We start from the raw sequence: 17,147 nt of genomic DNA on the forward strand, positions 1-17,147 counted from the left end.
TTTTTCTCTTGTAGTGCTCTTATCTCACTGTGGTATAAGGTGAATACTCTCTTCATGAAATGTGTTCTAGTTGTTCCTCTTTTTCTGCATTTTTGTAAATGATGAAGGCAGATTGGCATTAGTGCTTCTTTAAATGTTATGTAAGACTGACCAGTGAATCCATCTGGTACTTGCCTTTTCTGTGTTGGGAGGTTTTTGATTACTTATTGAATCTCCTTAGTAGTTATTGTTCCATTTTTATTTTCTTTGTCTTCATAATTGAGTCTTGATAGGTTGTAATTTTAGGAGTATATTCTTTTCTTTTGGTGGGCCATCTTTTGGCATATAATTATCCTGTGTAATCTCTTAGGTATTTCTTTTTATTTCTTAATATCATTTGAAATGTACCCTCTTACGGTTATTTATTTGAGCATTTTCTTTTTTTTAAGTTAGTGTAGTTCAAGGTTTGTTGGTTTTATCAGTCCTAGAACCCAGCGATTAATTTTATTCATCTTTTGTATTCTCTTATGGCTTTATATTTTTTAAATTTTTGCTCTGAAATTATTCCCTTCATTCTTCTAGCTTTGGTTTTACTTTGCTCCTCCTTTTCTAATTCCTTGATGGATTCAGTTTGATTTTTAAACTTTGAGATCTATTTTTTTTTCCCTGCTGTACAGCATGGGGATTAAGTTATTTTTACATGTATACATTTTTTCCCCCACCCTTTGTTCTGTTGCAATATGAGTATCTAGACATAGTTCTCAATGCTACTCAGCAGGATCTCCTTGTAAATCTATTCTAAGTTGTGTCTGATAAGCCCAAGCTCCCGATCCCTCCCACTCCCTCCCCCTCCCCCTCCCATCAGGCAGCCACAAGTCTCTTCTCCAAGTCCATGATTTTCTTTTCTGAGGAGATGTTCATTTGTGCTGGATATTAGATTCCAGTTATAAGTGATATCATATGGTATTTATCTTTGTCTTTCTGACTCATTTCACTTGGTATGACAGTCTCTAGTTCCATCCATGTTGCTGCAAATGGCATTATGTCATTCTTTTTTATAGCCGAGTAGTATTCCATTGTGTATATATACCCCATCTTCCGAATCCAATCCTCTGTCGATGGACATTTGGGTTGTTTCCATGTCCTGGCTCTTGTGAATAGTGCTGCAATGAACATGTGGGTGCACATGTCTCTTTTAAGTAGAGTTTTGTCTGGATAGATGCCCAAGAGTGAGATTGCGGGGTCATATGGAAGTTCTATGTGTAGATTTCTAAGGTATCTCCAAACTGTTCTCCATAGTGGCTGTACCAGTTGACATTCCCACCAACAGTGCAGGAGGGTTCCCTTTTCTCCACAGCCCCTCCAGCACTTGTTATTTGTGGATTTATTAATGATGGCCATTCTGACTGGTGTGAGGTGGTATCTCATGGTAGTTTTGATGTGCATTTCTCTTATAACCAGCGATGTTGAGCATTTTTTCATGTGTTTGCTGGCCATCTGTATATCTTCCTTGGAGAACAGTCTATTCAGGTCTTTTGCCCATTTTTCCATTGATTGATTGGCTTTTTTGCTGTTGGGTTGTATAAGTTGCTTATATATTCTAGAGATTAAGCCCTTGTCCATTGCATTGTTTGAAACTATTTTCTCCCATTCTGTAAGTTGTCTTCTTGTTTTCTTTTTGGTTTCCTTTGCTGTGCAAAAGCTTTTCGGTTTGATTAGGTCCCATGGGTTTATTTTTGCTCTTATTTCTGTTGCTTTGGGAGACTGACCTGAGAAAATATTCATGATGTTGATGTCCGAGAGTGTTTTGCCTATGTTTTCTTCTAGGAGTTTGATGGTGTCCTGTCGTATATTTAAGTCTTTCAGCCATTTGGAGTTTATTTTCATGCATGGTGTGATGGTGTGTTCTAATTTCATTGCTTTGCATGCAGCTGTCCAGGTTTCCCAGCAATGCTAGCTGAATAGACTTTCTTTTTCCCATTTGATGTTCTTGCCTCCCTTGTCAAAGATTAATTGGCCATAGGTGTCTGGGTTTATTTCCAGGTTCTCTATTCTGTTCCACTGGTCTGTCTGTCTGTTTTGATACCAGTACCACACTGTTTTGATGACTGTGGCTTTGTAATATTTCTTGATGTCTGGGAGAGTGATGCCTCCTGCTTGGTTTTTGTTTCTCAGAATTGCTTTGGCAATTCTGGGTCTTTTGTGGTGGCATATAAATGTTTGGATTGTTTGTCCTAGTTCTGTGAAAAATGTCCTGGGTAATTTGATAGGGATTGCATTGACTCTGTAGATTGCTTTGGGTAGTATGGCCATTTTTACAATATTGATTTTCCCAATCCAGGAACATGGACTATCTTTCCATTTCTTTACATCTTCTTTGATTTCTTTCATTAAAGTTTTATAGTTCTCAGCATATAAGTCCTTTACCTCCTTGGTCAGGTGTATTCTGAGGTATTTGATTTTGTGAGGTGCAATTTTAAAAGGTATCATATTTTTGTATTCCTTTTCTAATATTTCATTGCTGGTATACAGAAATGTGACTGGCTTCTGAATGTGAATCTTATATCCTGCTACTTTGCTGAATTTATGAATCAGTTCAAGTAGTTTTGGGGTTGAGTCCTTAGGGCTTTCTATGTATAGTATCATGTCATCTGCATACAGTGACAGTTTTATCTCTTCTCTTCCTATGTGGGTGTCTTTTATTTCTTTTGTTTGTCTAATTGCTATGGCTAGGACTTCCAAAACTATGTTGAATAATAGTGGTGAGAGTGGGCATCCCTGTCTTGTTCCAGATTTGAGTAAGAAGGCTTTCAGTTTTTCCCCACTGAGTATTATATTTGCTATGGGTTTCTCATAAATGGCTTTGATTATGTTCAGGAATGTTCCCTCTATACTCACTCTGGCGAGGGTCTTGATCATGAATGGATGTTGGACTTTGTCAAATGCTTTTTCTGCATGTATTGAGATGATCTTGTGATTTTTTTTACTTTTCTTTTGTTAATGTGGTGTATGATGTTGATTGATTTGCATTTGTTGAACCATCCTTGTGAACCTGGGATGAACCCTACCTGGTCATGGTGTATGATTTTTTTGATATGTTGTTGGATTCGGTTGGCTAAGATTTTGTTGAGAATTTTTGCATCTATAGTCATCAAAGATATTGGCCGATAGTTTTCTTTTTTGGTGGTATCTCTGTCTGGTTTTGGAATTAGGGTGATGGTGACATCATAAAATGTCTTTAGGAGTATTCCTTCTTCGTCGACCTTTTGAAAGAGTTTAAGGAGGATGGGCACCAGTTCCTCTTTATATGTTTGATAGAATTCGCCTGTGAAGCCATCTGGTCCTGGACTTTTATTTGTAGGGAGTGTTTTTATGACTTCTTCAATTTCATTTCTAGTGATTGGTCTGTTCAGTTGGTCTGTTTCTTCTTGATTCAGTTTTGGCAGGCTGTAAGATTCTAGAAAACTGTCCATTTCTTCCAGATTGTCAAATTTGTTGGCATATAGTTGTTCATAGTATTCTCTTATGGTTTTTTGTATTTCTGCAGTATCCATTGTGATTTCTTCTTTTTCACTTATAATTTTGTTTATTTGAATTCTTTCTCTCCTCATTTTATTGAGTCTGGCCAGGGGTTTGTCAATTTTGTTTACTTTTTCAAAGAACCAGCTCTTAGTTTTATTAATTTTCTCTATTGTTTTTTGAATCTCTATTTTACTGATTTCTTCTTTGATCTTTATAATTTTCTTCCTTCTGCTGACTAGGTCTTTTTTGTTCTTTTTCTAATTCATTTAGGTGGAGGGTTAAGTTGTCAATTTGGGATCTTTGTTCTTTTTAAGAAAGGCCTGTATCACTATAAATTTCTCTCTGAGCACTGCTTTTGTAGTATCCCATAGATTTTTAGAGGTTGTGTCTTCATTATCATTTGTTTCAAGGTATTTTTAAATTTCCTTCTTGATTTCCTCATTGACCCATTGGTTTTTTAGTAGCATGTTGTTTAGTCTCCATGTAGGAGGTTTTTTCTCATTTCTTTTCCCATGGTTGATTTCTAATTTCATGGCATTGTGGTAAGAGAAGATACTTGAGATAATTTCTATGCTCCTAAATTTGTTGAGGCTAGCTTTGTGTCCAAATATGTGGTTGATTCTTGAGAATGTTCGATGTGCATTTGAGAAGAATGTGTATTCTGATTTTTTGGATGTAGTGTCCTGAAGACCTCAATTAAGTCTAACTTTTCTATTGTTTCCTTTAGGCTCTCTGTTGCTTTATTGGTTTTCTGTCTAGAGGATCTGTCCATTGGTGTGAATGGGGTATTAAATTCTCCTACTATGACTGCATTCCCATCAATTTCTCCCTTTATGTCTGTTAATATTTGTTGTATGTATCTGGGTGCTCCTGTATTTGGGGCATATATGTTGACGATAGTAACATCCTCTCCTTGGATGGATCCCTTAATCATTAAATAGTGTCCTTCTTTGTCTTTCTTTATGTCTTTTGTTTTAAAGTCTATTTTGTCTGATACGAGTAATGCAACTCCTGCTTTCCTGTCATGTCTATTGGTGTGAAATGTTTTTTCCCACCCCTTCACTTTCAATCTATATGTATCCTTTGTCCTAAGGTGAGTTTCTTGTAGGCAGCATATTGAAGGTTTTTGCCTTTTTATCCACTCAGCCACTCTGTGTCTTTTGATTGGAGCATTCAGTCCATCGACATTTAAGGTGATAATTGATAGATGATTATTTATTGCCATTTTGAACCTTGTGTTCCAGTTGATTTTATGGTTCTCCATTCTTCCTTTCTTTTTTTCTTTGGATGGTCTCTGGTTATTATCTGCTTGAGTGTTTTGTGTTTTGTTTTGTTTTTTTCATTTTTTGCAAATGCAGTGTTTGGTTTTGGTTTGTGGTTGCCCTGTTTTTTAAGTATGCTAACCCCTTCCTATAATTGTGTGTTTTAGGCTGATGGTCCTGTAGGTTCAAACTTCATTACTATATTAAAATTAAGAAGAGAAACAAACAAAAAAGGGTCTATTTATTTCCTAACATCCCTTGCCCACACTTTATGATTTTGATGGCTCTTTTTTTTTTCTTTTTAATTTTATTTTGTTTGAAAGATGTTCATAATTAAATCTGTATGCTGGCTTATTTGAGTGACTTCTCTCTGATTGTGGTTTCCTCAATCCTAGTTCTCCCTCTTCTTCTTTTTTTTTTTTTTCTTTCCCTCCCTTTCTTTCTTTCCTTTGTTTTTGGTTTAGAGAAGCCCTTTCAGTATTTCTTTTAGCCTGGGTTTTGTATTGCTGTATTCTTTTAACTTTTGTTTGTTGGAAAAAATTTTTATTTCTCCTTCTATTTTAAATGATATTCTTGCTGGATAGAGTATTCTAGGTTGCATATTTTTTCCTTTTAGCACTTTAAATATCTCTTGCCATTCCCTCCTGGCCTGTAGTGTTTCTGTAGAGAAATCAGCTGATAACCTTACGGAGGGTCCCTTGTAGGTAACATTCTGCTTTTCTCTTGCTGCCTTTAGGACCCTCTCTTTATCACCTAACTTTTGGCCATTTTTATTATAATGTGTCTTGCTGTGGGTCTATTTGGGTTCAACTTGTTTGGGGCCCTCTGTGCTTCCTGTATCTTGAACTCAGTATCCTTTAGATTTGGGAAGTTTCCAGCAATAATTTCTTCAAATATATTTTCCATTCCCTTATCTTTTTCTACTCCTTCTGGAATTCCTATTATGTGTAGATTGGCCTGCTTTATATTATCCCATAAGTCTCTTATATTGCTTTCATGTTTTTTCATTTGGTTTTCTGTCTGCTGACCTGATTGGGTGATTTCCATTATTCTATCTTCCACATCACTGATTTGTTCTTCTGCATTATTCATTCTGGTTTTTACTGCCCTTAGTTCAGTTTGTATCTCTGCACATGAATGTTCTAGTTTTTCTTGGCTCCTCCTTATATTTTCTAGTTCCTTTCTGAGGGTGTCTGCATTACTGTTCATATCTTCTCTTAATTCCTTCAGTATTTTCACTATTTCTCTTTTGAACTCCAGGTCTGTCAGACTGCAGAGATCTGTTTAATTGTTGACTGCTTTAGGTGAGTTCTCTTGTTGGTTTGACTTGGGGTGGTTTCTCAGCTTCTTCATCTTGCTTGTTGTTTTCTTTTTCCTGGTGGAGTTGTACTCTCCTGGCCGGGCAGTGTTTGCTTTGCCACTGCTGTGGAATGTTTCCTGAGGGCTGGCGTTGTTGGTCAGTCTTCTTTGAGGCAGTGTGGCTTTTCTGGAGGGTGGGTGGGGCTGACAGGGTCTCTCTGAAGCAAAGGAGGACTTCCTGAGGGCAGACAGGACTGGGAGGTCCACACCACAATGGGAGCAGATTTTACTCGGCTGGGCAGAGCTTGCTCTGGTGTTTTTGGGCTGTGGGGCTCTTGCAGGGGGCTCGTGGTGCTGGGCAGCTGCTCCTCAAGAGTGCAGCATCCCCCAAGGGCTGTAGCAGCTATCTGGGTCACTGAGAACCCAAGAGGCTCTTCCCCAGGGCAGCCCAACTCGGAAGGACTGTCCGAGAATGTAGGCAGATCTTTTCATGGCCCAGCCAAGCTTGTTCTAGCTTTTCTGGGCTGCAGGCCTTTTCCCGGGGGCTGGCGGTGTTTGGTGCTGCTCCGTGGGGGTGTAGCCCCTCCAAAGGGCAAGCAGGCCAGGGTAGGGACAGCCCCTGTGGTGGTAGGCTTCCAGCAATTGTTGAGGCCAGCCCTCCGAGATGGCAGGCAGCCCCAGGTCCAGGCACATGCGTAAGGGGTGGCAGGGGGGATGCACTGGCAAGCACAGCTTTCTGATAGCCTGGCAAGCCAGTAAGCTCGCTGTGGTGTGGGGAGTATTCTATGGGGACCCACCCCTTATTCTCTCCCCTCCCCAACACTGATGCAGACCCAGCTCTTCTCCCAGGTTCCCTCTGATGTGGCTTTCCACTTCCCTGCCCTTAGCATATTGCTCCCTCCTCCGTGACACTCTGCTTTCTAGTCTCCCAGGCAGTATCTGCTCTGTCAAACTTGACAGAGCATAAACCTCCCAAGCAGTCTCTGCTCCACCCCCTCAGCTCTTTCCCAGGGACTAGCCTCCAGGGCCAAGGTCTCGGTGCCCAGCCCCCACCCAAGCGTCTCAATTTTTGGTGACTGTGCCAGTAGTTCAGATGATCTGTTGAATTCTCGCTCTGCTTTTCAGAACTCCGCCTTACTGCTACACTCTTCTCTGCATCTGGAGATTCCTCCAGTTCGGTTGATCTTTCCATGGAGTAGGTGACTTTCCAGGGTGTGGGATCCCTTTCTCCTCCACAGTTCCCTTTTGGGAGCACCTGTCCAGCTCAGATTCACCTTATCTCATTCTCCTCTTTTCTCTTGTTTTACCCAGTTATGTCACGAGATTCTTGCTGTTATTGGAGTTTAGGTTCTTCTGCCAGTGGTTGGTTGCTGTTCTGTGCAAGTCGTTTATCCTGTAGATGTGTTTCTTTTTGTTGTGTTTGTGGGAGAGGGCAAGCATGTCCCCCTACTCTTCTGCCATCTTGCCTCCTCTCTACAAGATCTATTTTTGATATGTATTAATTGCTCTGAACTTCATTCAAAGAGCTACTTACAGCATCCAATAATTTTGTGTATTGTGTTTCCATTTTCATTTGTTTCAAGATATTTATTTCCCTTTTAATTTGCCCTCTGATCCATTGGTTTTCAAGAATATGTTGTTTAGGTTCCATGTGCTTTTAAATTTCCCACTTTTCCTCATCCTGTTGATATCTGGTTTTATTCCATTATGATCAGAAAAGTTACTTGGTTTGAGTCTGTCTTCTTAAATTTTTTTATGCTTGTTTTTTGGGCTATTACCTGATCTAGCCTAGAGAACAGGCTGTGTGTTTTTGCTAAGTATTTTTGTTCTTTTTTCTTTGGATGCAGTGTTTTCTAAACGTCTGTTAGTTCCTTTTGGTTTGTTGCATTACTCAAGGGTGATATTTCCAAGTCGATTTTCTGTCTGAATGATATATCCATTTCTGAATTTGGGTGTGTAATCTTACTCTTTTCATCTATTTTCTCCTAATATCTGCCAGTATTTCTTAATATATTTAGATGCTCTGATTTCAAATTCATATATATTTATAGTTGTTTTATCTTCTTGATGAATTCTGACCTTTATCATTATACAGTGACTTTATCTCTTTCTACCATTTTTATCTTATAACTCTGTTTTTTTCTGATATGAGTTGCTACCCAAACGTTCTTATGTTTTTCACTTTCCTTGGAATATCTTTCTATCCCTTCACTCTGAAATTACATGTATTTTAAAGCTGAAGTGAATCTCTTGTAGGCAGTATATAATTGGGTATTATTTTTTTTACCCATTCTGAAATCTTGTCCCTTGTGATTTCTGAGTTCAATCTGCTTACAGATAGAGTATTTTTGATTACTAATGCCATCATATTAGTTGTTTGCTGTATGTATGTATTTACACTGTTTCTTTTTTCCTCTGTTTCTGCCAGCCATTTTGAATTGGTAGTTTTCTGTAGTGGCATGCTTTGAAAACTTTCATTTATCTTTTATAATTCTTGTATAAGTTTTGCTTTGTGCTTACCATTGAAGCTCACACAAAATATCTTATAGGGAAAACTGCCTATTGTAAGCTCACAGCAACATATCTTTAATTATATGCACAAATTCTACCCATACACTCCCCCTTTTGTGTGTTTGATGTCACCCTTTACTGCTTTTTGTAGTGTGAATCCATTGCTAAATTACATTGGTTATGGTTATTTTTAGTACTCTTTTCCTTTAACCCTATTATGACTGTTAAGTGATTAACTGTGTTACAGAATTACAGTTTTCTAAATATGACTGTGTATTTCCCTTCACCAGTGTTACATATGTTTTCAAATTATTTAGTTTCAACATTAGTTTCATGTTACTAATTAGTATATTTTAGTTTTTTATTTTTTATTTTTTTATTGTTATTTCCCCCAACACACTTTTTTTCCCTACCGTACAGCGTGGGGACCTAGTTCCAAATACATGTATACATAATTTTTTCTCCCATTGTCATGCAAAAGGGAGATAGTGAAAATACTAAAGGAATTAAGTGAAAATGTGAACAGTAACTCAGACTCCCTCAGAAAGGAACTAGAAAATATAAGGAGGAGCCAATAAAAACTAGAAAATTAATTTGCAGAGATACAAACTGAGTTATATTTTAGTTTTTATATAGTTTGAACATTAGTTTCATGTTACTAATTAGTATATTTTCATTTCAACTATAAGAACTCCTTTCAGCATTTTTTTTTCATGGCAAGTATACTGATGTAAACTTCCTCAAATTTTGTCTGAGGTAGTCTCTGTTTCTCCTTCACATCTGAAAAATAGCTTTGCTTAATAGGCTATTCATGGCTGGGACTTTCACCACTTTGAATATATCATTTACACTCCCGGCCTGTACAGTTTCTACTGAGAAATCCACTGATATCCTAATGGCAGAAATGATCATTTTTTTCTCTTTTGTTTTAGAATTCTCTCTGTCTTTGATTATTGTAGTTTTATTATAAGGTGTCTTGAAGAAGATTTTGTAAGGTAAAGGGGTGATCTGCTAGCTTTATAAACTTGAATGTCCAAATCAATCCCTAGTAAGTTTTCAGCTATTATTTCTTTATATAAACATTTTGCCCCCCTTTCCCTCTCTTCTCCTTCTGGTACTTCAGTTATTCTAATATTTGAATATTCATGTGTTTCCCAAAGAGCATGTAGGCTTTCTTGGCTTCTTTTCATTCTTTTGTTGTTGTTCTCCTTTGAGTTATTTCAAAGTTCCTGTACCTTAGCTCAATGATTCTATCTTCTATTTTGTCTATTCTGCCATAGATGCTCTCTATTACATTTTATTTTTTTATAATGATTTTTATTTTTTCCATCATAGCTCTAATTTACAGTGTTCTGTCAATTTTCTACTGCAAAGCAAGGTGACCCAGTTACACACACATGTATACATTCTTTTTCTCACTTTATCAAGCTCCATCACAAGTGACCATAGTTCCCAGTGCTATACAGCAGGATCCCATTGTTTATCCATTCCAAAGGCAATAGTTTACATCTATTAACCCCAAATTCCCAGTCCATCCCACTCCTTCCCTCTCCCTCTTGGCAACCATAAGTCTGTTCTCCATGTCCATGAGTTTCTTTTTTGTGGAAAGGTTTATTTGTGTCATATATTAGATCCCAGATATAAGTGATATGGTATTTGTCTTCTCTTTGTGATTGACTTCACTTACAATGAGAGTCTCTAGTTCCATCCATGTTGCCGCAAATGACATTATTTTGTTCTTTTTGATAGCTGAGTAGTATTCCATTGTGTGTGTGTGTGTGTGTGTGTGTGTGTGTGTGTATATATATATATATATATATATACCACATCTTCTTAATCCATTCATCCATCAATGTTTCCATGGCTTGACTGTTGTGAAGAGTGCTGCAATGAATATGCAGGTGCTTGTGTCTTTTTTAAGGGGAGTTTTGTCTGGATATATGCCCAAGAGTGGGATTGCTGGGTCGTATCCTAGTTCTATGTTTAGTTTTCTAAGGTATTTCTATACTGTTTTCCATAGCAGTTCTACCAATTTACATTTCCCACCAGCTATGCAGAAGGATTCCCTTTTCTCCACACCCTCTCTAGCATTTTCTATTTGTGGACTTATTAATGATGGCCATTCTGACTGGTGTGAGGTGGTACCTTGTGCTAGTTTTGATTTGCATTTCTCTAATAATCAAAGATGTTGAGCATTTTTTCATGTGCTTTTTGGTCATCTGTATATCTTCCTAATGTCTATTCAGGTCTTTTGCCCATTTTTCAATTGGGTTGTTGGCCCTTTTAGCTGTTGAGTTGTATAAGTTCTTTGTATGTTTTAGAGATTAAGCCCTTGTCGATTGCATCATTTCAAAACTATTTTCTCTCATTCTGTAGGCTTTTTTTTTTTAAGGTTTCCTTTGCTGTGCAAAAGCTTGTCAGTATGATTAGATCCCATTGGTTTATTTTTCTTTTTATTTCTGTTGCTTTGGGAGACTGATCTGAGAAAACATTTGTAAGATTGATATCAGAGAATGTTTTGCATATGTTCTCTTCTAGGGGTTTGATGGTGTCTTGTCTTACGTTTAAGTCTTTAAGGCATTTTGAGTTTATTTTTGTGCATGGTATGCAGGTGTGTTCCAGTTTCATTGATTTACATGCAGCTGTCCAGTTTTCCCAGCACCAATAGCTGAAAAAACTGTCTTTTTCCCATTTTATATTCTTGCCTCCTTTGTTGAAGGTTAATTGACCATAGGTGTCTGGGTTGATTCCTGGGATCTCTATTCTGTTCCATTGGTCTTTATGTCTGTTTTGATACCAGTACCACACTATCTTGATTACTATGGCTCTGTAATAGTGCCTGAAATCTGGGAGAGTTATGCCTGCTACTTGGTTTTTGTTCCTCAAGATTGCTTTGGCAATTCTGGGTCTTTTGTGGTGGCATATAAATGTTTGGATTGTTTGTCCTAGTTCTGTGAAAAATGTCATGGGTAATTTGATAGAGATTGCGTTGAATCTGTAGATTGCTTTGGTAGTGTGGCCATTTTTAAGAGATTAATTTTCCCAATCCAGGAACATGGAATATCTTTCCATTTCTTTTAATTCTCTTTAATTTCCTTGATTAATGTTTTATAGTTCTCACATTTTCCATTTCATTTATTGAATCCTTTAGCTACAGAATTTCTATTTGATTATTTTTATGCTTTCTACCTCTTTGTTAAACTCTTAATTCAGATACCATATTGTTTTTATGATTTCATTTAATTGCCTTTCTGTGTTTTCTTATATCTCATTTAATTTCATCAAAATAATTATTTTGAAGTCTTCATCAGCCAGATCACAAAATTCTCTGTGCTTGAATTTGGTTAGAGGATTATTATTATCTTTTGATTATGTTGTTTCCCTGATTCTTCATGTTCTTTGGAGTTTTTTTTAATTGCTGTTTTCACATTTGAATTAGTGATATCTCTTATAGTCTTAACTAATTGTCTTGGGTTGGAGATAATTTTCTTTAGTCCAGCTTATATCTGAGAGTTTCTCTAACCTGGTGTCTATACACTTGAGCCGCACTTCTCATTCCTTCTTGTGATAGAATTCCTAAGTTTGTATGTCTTCTTGGTGTTTACAATTCACCAGGATGGCTAATTGAAACCTCTCTTTGTTTTCCAGAAGCTGGTGCTGCAGCCATAGTTTTTGGTTTCTGCATTGCCCACAGAACCTGGCCTGATACTCTATCACATCCCCTACTTACTGGACCTTGCTCTCATTGCTGCACATTGACGCATATACAAGAAGTTGGTCACAGGGTTGGGGAAGGTGTGGGTTCAGTACTTGGGGTAGCAGGAGTGCCTGTCAACCATGCAGGGAGATCCCTGGATGATCATCCAGTGGTTCATGGGAGGGCTTCCTGCAGGAGTCCTGAACACAGACCACAGGAACCATGCCCATTTGATGCCCTTCAATATCCTTATCTGCCTCTTTTCTCATGCCCTCCTTAAACCAGTCATGGAGGTCTCTCCATAAGATATGGAAACTGCTGGAGAGGAACAGGGTTCTTAAGTATCTTTACACACAGCTAGGGTAGCCAGTCACTCACTTTCTGCTTTCCCTTTCACCATGAGGGAGATCATCACTGGTGGGTTTAGCCCTGCTCTGTCACCTTGGATCAGAGGCAGCACTGGCATAGGTTCTTCTTACCTTCTCCACACTCATATCATATTTTTTATTTGCTCCAACAGAGTGCTAGAATATCACCTCAGGACAGCTGGACTTCTGCACATTCTATCTGTTCATGACTGTCTGTCCAATACATCACTCTCCAGGTTTTTCCCAGCTGTGGCCAGGAGGAGCAGGGGCCAGCTCAGCAGCTTCTTCCAGTTCTGCACCCCCTACCAAGGTCTATCTGTCTATTACCTGATGCACAGTTGGGTGAGACTACTCCTAGGTCCCTTGGAATATGGTGTTAGGTCCTGCAGCTTTCACAAAGGTACTTTTATTTTGGGATGGATGCCATTTTGGCAGTTAAAAGGGGCACAAAAAAGAGGGACATCTTAAACAGCCATAATATTGTCATCATTGTCCATGTTTTAACCAGATAGTTTTGATATTTTGCTGTTCAATTGTGTATATTTCTCAATATTAACTCCTTAACAGATACATGATTTAGAAATATTTTCTCCTATTCCATAGGTTGCCTTTTGTTTTGTTGATGGTTGTTTTCATTGTGTAGAACATTTTTGTTTGATAGAGATGCACTTGTTTATTTTTGCTTTTATGCTTTTTTTTTCTTATGGTGTTAAATTCAAAAAGATCATTGTCAACACCTGTGTCAAGGACCTTACACATATGTTTTATTCTAGGAGTTTTATGGCTTCTGGTCTTTTTTCAAGTCTTAAAAACATTGATTTTTGGTATGGTGTAAGATAGGGGTCTAGTTTCATTCTTCTGCATGTGGCTATCTAGCTTGGCCAACACCATTTATTAAAGAGACTGTCCTTTTCCTATTGTAATTCTTGGCTCATTTGTCAAAATTAATTGACCACATATGCATAGATTTATTTCTGGGCCCTCTATTCTGTATAAGAGTCACTACTTTATTATAAATTAAATGATCTTATATGAGAAGGTTTAATTCTGCTCCCTGTATTGTTCCATTCTTTTATGTCTTTTTTAATGCTAATACTGTACTGTTTTGATTATTATGTATTTGTAATGTCATTTCAAAACAAAAGATATGATGCCTCTAGGTTTGTTCTTTTTCAAGATTTCTTTGACTATTTGAGTCTATTGTAGTTCCATACAAATTTCAGGGTTGTTTTACCTCTATGAAAAATGCTATTGGGATTTTGATAGGGATTGCATTGAATTTGTAGATCACTTTGATTAGTATGGACTTTTAACAATATGAATTCTTCCAATCCATGAGCATAGCATACCTTTCCATTTATTTTTGTCTTCAACAATTTCTTTCATCAGTGTCCGAATTTCCTTGGTTAAATTTATTTCTGTTTTATTCTTTTTTAAAAAAGTTTCTTTTTAGGGTCGTACCTGTGGCATGTGGACGTTCCTGGGCTATGGGTCGAATCAAAGCTTCAGCTTCAGGCCTATGCCACAGCCACAGCAACACTGGATCTGAGCCACATCTGTAACCTATGCACAGCTTGTGGCAAAGCTGGATCCTTAGCCCATTGAACAAGGCTAGGCATTGAACCTGCATCCTTATGGGCACTATGTTTGGGTTCTTAATCCCACTGAGCCACAATGGGAACTCTTTAAAGCAATCGTAAATGGAATATTTTTTAAAGTTTCTGTTTCTGATAGCTTGATATTTTTAGTGTGTAGAAATGCAACAGATTTTTATATATTGGTTTAGTATCCTGCAATTTACTGAATTTATTTCTTAGTTCTATCATGTTTTGGCAAGTCTTTAGGATTTTCTACAGATAATATCAAGTCATCTGCAAAAGAGAGACAGCTTTATTACTTTCTTTTTGATTTGGATGTATCTTAATTCTTTTTCTTGCCAATTTGCACTGGCTAAGACTTCCAGCTTTTATGTTGAGTAGCAGTTGTGAGAGTGGGTATCCTTGTCTTGTTTCTTATATTAGAGGAAATACTTTCAGCTTTTCATTGAATATGATGTTATATGTGGACTTGTCATATATGGCTTTTATTATGTTGATGTACATTCCCTTGATACTCAATTCGTTGAGAGCTTTTATCATGAATGAATGTTGTGTCAAATTCTTTTTTAGCATCTATTACATGATTTCTGTCATTAATTTTGTTGATGTGCCGTAGCTCATTGGTTGACTTTTGTATGTTTAATCATCCTCACATCCGAAGGATAAGTCCCACTGATCATAGTGTATAATCATTTTAATGTATTATTGAATATGTTTTGCTAATATTTTGTTGAGGGTTTTCGCATCTACGTTCATCAAGGATATTGGCCTGTAATTTTATTTTATGATAGTGTCCTTGTCTGTTTTTGTCATTAGGGTAATGCTAACTTCATAAAATTAGTTTGGAAGAGTTCCCTTCTCTTCTACTTTTTGGAAGAGTTTGACAGCATTAGTATTAGTTCTCTAAATATTTGGTGGAATTCACCAGTGAAACCACTGGTCCCTCCTGTAGGTGAGTCTCTGTGAACCAGTTACTTTCCAGTCTGTGGGGCTTCCCACCTGGGAGGTATGGGGTTGCTTATATCCTGTAATCACCCCTCCTACCTCTGGATGTGGCCTCCTGTTTGTCTTCTGGAGTTGGGTATCTTTGTAAACATTTCTGGTCCATTTTGTTGAAGACTCCTCAGCATTTAGCTGTAAATTTTATTGTTTTTAGGAGAGAATTTGAGCTACACTCCTTCTATTCTGCCATCTTAATCCCATCTCAACCAGGGCAAAGCAAAGTCTCCATAGGAATCTGGGTCAAACCTGACTGCAGTTCTTGGAGGACCTCCTGGGAAAACAAGGGTGAATACAGCCAGTTGTCAGGGAAGGACATTGGATGCAAAGCTCTCAGGAGTATTTAGCAGCATGCCTTTCTCTGGAGGTGGCCATTTTGGGAAAATCTGGCCCCACACATCAGCGCTGAGAAGCCCCAGGGCAAACAACAATCCAGGTGGGATCATAGCCCTGCCCCTCAGTAAACAGGCTACCTAAAGACCCCTCAGGCACACAGCTGCCTCTAATCCCATCCAGAGACTAAGCCCCACCCACCAGAGGGATTAGAATCAACTCCACCTACCAGGGGGCAGGCATCAGCCCCTCCCATCAGGAAGCCTATAGCAAGCCCCCATACTGACTTTAGCCACAAGGGGGGCAGACACCAGAAGTAAGAGAGGCTACAACTCTATTATCTGTAAAAAGGTCACCACACCAAAAACCTATAAAAATGAAAAGACAGAGAACTATAACTCAGATGAGGGAGAAAGGAAAAACCCCAGAAAATCAGCTAAGTGATCAGGAGATTCTCAGCCTCCAGGAAAAAGACTTCAGACTGTTGATGCTGAAGATGATGCAAGACATTGGAAATAAACTGGAGGCAAAGATGGATAACTTACAGGAAACACTGAGCAAAGAGATCCAAGATATAAAACTTAAATAAGAAGAGATGCAAAATACAATAACTGAAATAAAAAATTCACTAGAAGCAGCTAACAGCAGAATACAGGAGGCAGAAGAATGAATAAGCAAGGTGGAGGACAGACTAGAAGAAATTACAAATGTGGAACAGAAAAGAGAAAAAAAGATTGAAAACAAATGAAGAGAGTCTCAGAGAACTCTGGGACAATGTTAAATGCACCAACATCCATATTATAGGGGTGCCAGAAGGAGAAGAGAGAGAGAAGGGGACAGAAAAAATATTCCAAGAGATAATAGCCAAAAACTTCCCTAACATGGGAAAGGAACCACCCACTCAAATCCAGGAAGCACAACGAGTAACATATAAAATAGACCCAAGGAGGAATACACTGGGACACATATTAATCAAACACCAAAATTAAAGACAAAGAGAAAAATCTTGAAAGCAGCTAGGGAAAAGAAACAACATACAAGGGAACCCCAAGAAAGTTATCGGCAGATTTTTCAGCAGAAACTCTGCAGTCAAGAAGGGAGTGGCATGATATACTTAACGTGATGAAAGGAAAAAAATCTCCAACCAAGATTACTCCACCCAGCAAGGCTCTCGTTCAGATTTGAAGGAGAAATCAAAACCTTCTCAGATAAGCAAAAGCTGAGAGAATTCAGCAACACTAAACCAGCCTTACAACAAATAATAAAGGAACTTCTCTCAGCAGAAAAGAAAAGACAGCAACAGGAAACAAAAATTCCACAAATGACAAGGCTCACCAGTAAAGGTATATATACAGTAAAGATAAGAAATCATCCATGCACAATTATACCACCAAAATCAGAAATCATGAGAAGAGGTGGGTACAAATCCAGGACCCTGGACATGCACTTGCTATTAAGAGAACAACAACTTAAAACAATCTCATATACATATAGACTCATATCAAAACTTCAGAATAACTGCAAACCAAAAATCTACAATTGATACACAAACAAAGAAAAATCAACTGAAATACAACAC

Source organism: Phacochoerus africanus, chromosome 9 (assembly GCF_016906955.1).
Source record: "Phacochoerus africanus isolate WHEZ1 chromosome 9, ROS_Pafr_v1, whole genome shotgun sequence".
NCBI lineage: Eukaryota > Metazoa > Chordata > Mammalia > Artiodactyla > Suidae > Phacochoerus > Phacochoerus africanus.